The sequence below is a fragment of the Salvelinus sp. IW2-2015 genome, linkage group LG34 (genome assembly GCF_002910315.2).
Source record: "Salvelinus sp. IW2-2015 linkage group LG34, ASM291031v2, whole genome shotgun sequence".
Classification (NCBI taxonomy): Eukaryota; Metazoa; Chordata; class Actinopteri; order Salmoniformes; family Salmonidae; genus Salvelinus; species Salvelinus sp. IW2-2015.
The window spans coordinates 2,994,195-3,000,863 of record NC_036873.1 but is presented as its reverse complement, the minus strand read 5'-3'; positions in this window follow the sequence as shown (position 1 = coordinate 3,000,863).

Genomic DNA, 6,669 nt, shown 5'->3' with positions numbered 1-6,669 from the left:
GCATGACACAAGTAATTTTTCCAACAATTGTTTACAGGCAGATTATTTCACTTATACAGTGGGGCAAAAAAGTATTTAGTCAGCCACCAATTGTGCAAGGTCTCCCACTTAAAAAGATGAGAGAGGCCTGTAATTTTCATCATAGGTACACTTCAACTATGACAGACAAAATGAGAAGAAAAAAAATCAGGAAATCACATTGTAGGATTTTTTATGAATTTATTTGCAAATTATGGTGGAAAATAAGTATTTGGTCACCTACAAACAAGCAAGATTTCTGGCTCTCACAGACCGTAACTTCTCTTTAAGAGGCTCCTCTGTTCTCCACTCGTTACCTGTATTAATGGCACCTGTTTGAACTTGTTATCAGTATAAAAGACACCTGTCCACAACCTCAAACAGTCACACTCCAAACTCCACTATGGCAGACCAAGAGCTGTCAAAGGACACCAGAAACAAAATTGTAGACCTGCCCCGGCTGGGAAGACTGAATCTGCAATAGGTAAGCAGCTTGGTTTTGAAGAAATCAACTGTGGAGCAATTATTAGGGAAATGGAAGACATACAAGACCACTGATAATCTCCCTCGATCTGGGGCTCCACGCAAGATCTCACCCCATGGGGTCAAAATGATCACAAGAACGGTGAGCAAAATCCCAGAACCAGCGAGCGACCTAGTGAATGCCCTGCAGAGAGCTGGGACCAAAGTAACAAAGCCTACCATCAGTAACACACTACACCGCCAGGGACTCAAATCTGCAGTGCCAGACGTGTCCCCCTGCTTAAGCCAGTACATGTCCAGGCCCATCTGAAGGTTTTGCTAGAGAGCATTTGGTATGATCCAGAAGAAGATTGGGAGAATGTCATATGGTCAGATGAAACCAAAATAGAACTTTTTGGTAAAACTCAACTCGTCGTGTTTGGAGGACAAAGAATGCGTGAGGTGCATCCAAAGAACACCATACCTACTGTGAAGCATGGGGTGCTTTGGGGCTGTTTTTCTGCAAAGGGACCAGGACAACTGATCCGTGTAAAGGAAAGAATGAATGGGGCCATGTATCGTGAGATTTTGAGTGAAAACCTCCTTCCATCAGCAAGGGCATTGAAGATGAAACGTGGCTGGGTCTTTCAGCATGACAATGATCCCAAACACACCGCCCGGGCAACGAAGGAGTGGCTTCGTAAGAAGCATTTCAAGGTCCTGGAGTGGCCTAGCAGTCTCCAGACTCAACCCCATAGAAAATCTTTGGAGGAGTTGAAAGTCGTGTTGCCCAGCAACAGCCCCAAAACATCACTGCTCTAGAGAAGATCTGCATGGAGGAATGGGCCAAAATACCAGCAACAGTGTGTGAAAACCTTGTGAAGACTTACAGAAAACGTTTGACACTGCCTTTCATTGCCAACAAAGGGTATATAACAAAGTATTGAGATAAACTTTTGTTATTGACCAAATACTTATTTTCCACCATAATTTGCAAATAAATTCATAAAAAAATCATACAATGTGATTTTCTGGATTTTCTTTTCTCATTTTGTCTGTCATAGTTGAAGTGTACCTATGATGAAAATTACAGGCCTCTCTCATCTTTTTAAGTGGGAGAACTTGCACAATTGGTGGCTGACTAAATACTTTTTTGCCCCACTGTAATTCACTGTATCACAATTCCAGTGTGTCAGAAGTTTACAGTGCCTTTAAACAGCTTGGAAAATTCCAGAAAATTATGTCATGGCTTTAGAAGCTTCTGATAGGCTAATTGACATCATTTGAGTCAATTGGAGGTGTACCTGTGTATGTATTTCAAGGCCTACCTTCAAACTTATCTCAGCTCACTGGTCACCATAGCAGCACCCACCTGTAGCACGCGCTCTAGCAGGTATATCTCACTGGTCACCCCCAAAGCCAATTCTTCCTTCCAGTTCTCTGCTGCCATTGACTGGAACGAACTCTGAAGCTGGAGACTCTTACCTCCCTCACTAGCTTTAAGCACCAGCTGTCAGAGCAGCTCACAGATCACTGCACCTGTACATAGCTCATCTGTAAATAGCCCATCCAATCTACCTCATCCCCATACTGTAGTTATTTATTTATCTTGCTCCTTTGCACCCCAGTATCTCAACTTGCACATTCATCTTCTGCACATCCTACCATTCCAGTGTTTAATTGCTATATTGTAATTACTTTGCCACCATGGCCTATTTATTGCCTTACCTCTCTTATCCTACCTCATTTGCACATACTGTATCTAGATTTTTCTACTGTATTATTGATTGTATGTGTGTTTATTCCATGTGTAACTCTGTGTTGTTGTATGCGTCGAACTGCTTTGCTTTATCTTGGCCAGGTCGCAGTTGCAAATGAGAACTTGTTCTCAACTAGCCTACCTGGTTAAATAAAGGTGAAATAAATAGATTTTAAAAACTCAGTGTCTCTTTGCCTGACATCATGGGAAAATCAAAAGAAATCAGCCAAGACCTCAGAAAAAAATGTGTAGACCTCCGCAAATCTGGTTCATCCTTGGGAGCAATTTCCAAATGCCTGAAGGTACCACGTTCATCTGTACAAACAATAGTACGCAAGTATAAACACCATGGGACCACTCAGCCGTCACACCACTCAAGAAGGAGACGCATTCTGTCTCCTGCAGATGAACGTACTTTGGTGCGAAAAATGCAAATCAATCCCAGAACAACAGCAAAGGATCTTGTGAAGATGCTGGAGGAAACAGGTAYAAAAGTATCTATATCCACAGTAAAACGAGTCCTATATCGACATAACCTGAAAGGCCGCTMAGCAAGGAAGAAGCCACTGCTCCAAAACCGCCATAAAAAATCCAGACTACGGTTTGCAACTGCACATGGGGGCAAAGATCATACTTTTTGGAGAAATGTCCTCTGGTCTGATGAAACAAAAATAGAACTGTTTGGTCATAATGACCATCATTATGTTTGGAGGAAAAAGGGGGTGGCTTGCAAGCCGAAGAACACCATCCCAACCGTGAAGCATGGGGGTTGGCAGCATCATATTGTGGGTGCTGCAGGAGGAACTGGTGCACTTCACAAAATAGATGGCATCATGAGGCAGGGAAAATTATGTGGATATATTGAAGCAACATCTCAAGACATCAGTCAGGAAGTTAAAGCTTGGTTGCAAATGGGTCTTCCAGATGGACAATGACCACAAGCATACTTCCAAAGTTGTGGCAAAATGGCTTGAGGATAACAAAGTCAAGGTATTGGAGTGACCATAACAAAGCCCTGATCTCAATCCTATAGAACATTTGTGGGCAGAACTGAAAAAGCGTGTGCGAGTAAGGAGGCCTAAAACCTGACTCAATTACACCAGCTCTGTCAGGAGGAATGGGACAAAATTCCCCCAACTTATTGTGGGAAGCTTGTGGAAGGCTACCTGAAACGTTTGACCCAAATTAAACAATTTAAAGGCAATGCTTCCAAATACTGATTGAGTGTATGTCAACTTCTGACCCACTGGGAATGTGATGAAAGATATAAAAGCTGAAAGAAATAATTCTCTCTACTATTATTCTGACATTTCACATTCTTAAAATAAAGTGGTGATCCTAACTGACCTAAGACAGGGAATTTCTACTAGGATTAAATGTCAGGAATTGTGAAAAACTGAGTTTAAATGTATTTGGCTAAGGTGTGTGTGAAATTCCGACTTCAACTGTAACTATTCAGACCCTTTGATTTGTGACTCGAATTTGAGCTCAGGTGCATCCTGTTTCCACTGATCCTTGAGATGTTTCTACAACTTGATTGGAGTCCACCCATGTTAAATTCAATTGATTGGGCATGATTTGGAAAGGCACACACCTGTCTAAATATTCAGACCCTTTACTCAGTACTTTGATGAAGCACCTTTGGCAGAGATTACAGCCTCGAGTATTCATGGGTATGACGCAACAATCTTGGCACACCTGTATTTGGGGAGTTTCTCCCATTCTACTCTGCAGATCCTCTAAAGCTCTGTCATGTTGGATGGTGAGCGTTGCTGCATAGCTATTTCACGGTTTCTCCAGAGATGTTTGATCATGTTCAAGTCCGGGCACTTGCTGGGCCGCTCAAGGACATTCAGAGACTTGCCACTCAAGCATTGGCTGTGTGCTTTGTCTTGTTGGAAGGTGAACCTTCGCACCAGTCTGAGGTCCTGAACGCTCTGGAGCAGGATCTCTCTGTCCTTTGCTCCATTCATCTTTCCCTCAATCCTTACTAGTCTCCCAGTCTCTGCCGCTGAAAAACACTCCCACAGCATGATGCTGCCACCACCATGCTTCATCGTAGGGATGGTGCAGGGTTCCTCCAGACGTGACACTTGGCATTCAGGCCAAAGTGTTCTATCTTGGTTTCATCAGACCGGACCAATTAAGAATGATGGAGGCCACTGTGTTCTTGGGGACCTTCAATGCTGCAGACATTTTTTGGTACCCTTCCGCAGATCTGTGCCTCTACACAATCCTGTCTCGGAGCTCTACGGACAATTCCTTCGACCTCATAGCTTGGTTTTTGCTCTGACATGCACTGTCAACTGTGGTACCTTATATAGACAGATGTGCACGTTTCCAAATCATGTCCAATCAATTGAATTTACTACAGGTGGACTCCAATCAAGTTGTAAAAAACATCTCAACAATGATCAATGGAAACAGGATACACCTGAGCTCAATTTCGAGTCTCATAGCAAAGGGTCTGAATACTTATTTAAATAAGGTATGTTTAAAAAAAAAAAAATATTACATTTGCAAACATTTCTAAAACCTGTTTTCGCTTTGTCGTTATGGGGTATTGTGTGTAGATAAAACATTTTTTTATCCATTTTAGTACAAGGTTGTAACGTAACAAAATGTGGAAAAAGGGATGGGGTCTGAATACTTTCCGAATGCACTGTACATATTGCACCATACACATTTTCCTATGCATTGTGTCACAGTAAAATAAGGTGTCCATTCTACTCAGGAGCACTTGTACTTTCATAATGGCACATATATATTGCGCATAAAATAATTTCCTGTACATTGTGTCGCAGTAACGGGGGGGGGGGGGGGGTCCATACTTCTCAGGAGCACTTCGAGTTTCCACATTTTTTAATAGGAGAACACAATAGCTCGAACTGTAACCAGGATCCACGCAATTGTCACACCGAGTCGGATGCACGCTCATGCACAGAAAGAGACGATAGCTTCAAATCATTCCAAGCAAACAGTTTGAAGCACACGTATTCAATCTTCCAGAATCAAAATTATACCTAATCGTTGATATAATTTTCGCGCCTTATAAAAAATTACTTTGATATCACAAGTAGAGAGAGGCTGCAGTAGCATAACGGTGGTGCTGTTGAGCAAATGTTAAATTGTTTAAGCAAGATGTGTTTACGGTCATGACAGAAAAACACAGAACATACTTCACAGCAAGATCTAATGAGCTTGATGTTTTTTTTCTATTTCATTAAAGAGAGATTATAAATACTGTTTAACAAAATTTTCTTTGTCTATCCCCACATTATTTTTTTAAAGTAGTTCAATTACAGTGAACTTTGATGACCCCTATGTAAAAAATAAACCTGTAAAAATAGCTGGTAGATTTGTATATATTTTTTTATGTGTACCACTAGTAGATCAATAATCCATTGTTATTAACATGGCAAAGCATAACATGCCCATACTGTGCCAGCTCCAAGATTGGAAAAATACTTGTTTACTGTATATTAGGGAACCTAATTCAATTTTAACAATAAAATTTGATGTTAAACATTTTGTCACATGTGCTAGATCAGTAATACATTGTCATTAGCAATGCAAAGCATAACATACCCATATTATGACAGCTACAAGATAGGAAAAACACTAGTTTATTGTATATTATAAACTGGGTGGTTCGAGCCTTAAATGCTGATTGGCTGACAGCCGCGGTATTTCAGACCGTACGTATATCACAGGTATGACAAAACATTTATTTTTACTGCTCTAATTACGATGGTAACCAGTTTACAATAGTAAGAAGGCACCTCGGGGGTTTGTGGTATATGGCCAATATACCAAGGCTAAGGGCTGTATCTAGGCACTCCATGTTGCGTCGTACACAAGAACAGCCCTTAGCCGTGGTATATTGGCCATATACCACACCCCCTCGTGCCTTATAGCTTAATTAATTCAATTTCAACACAATTTAAACATTTTGTCACATGACACCAGTAGATCAATAATAGAGTGATTAACAGGACACACCATTGCTTCCTTGTGATCTTGGGGAAGAAGATGAGAGGAGGATGTACACCATTGAAGCCAACGAACAGAAGAGGAGCAGAAGAGACTCCAACCTGACTGCTGGAAGACAGAACCAACTCAATGAGGAAAGGACACACACCAATTCTATGTAGCCTCTTGCATGGTGTTCGTTTCCATTCTTGCCTCTTGGAACTGTCCCTAAGATGAACCTCTCCTATCTCTCCATTTCCCTCTCCCTTACAGGTTTCCTAGGTCATGTTCTCTTGCATAATACAACAAGCGAGTTAAAAATCAACATGCTTGGCTCTAGATTACACCTATCTAAACATACATTGCGAGATCAGACGTAATATCACTATAACCCGAGTGTTCATTTTTAGAAGTTGCTTTCATTTCAGCGCATCTCATTTGTAAAAATGTCAACTGTA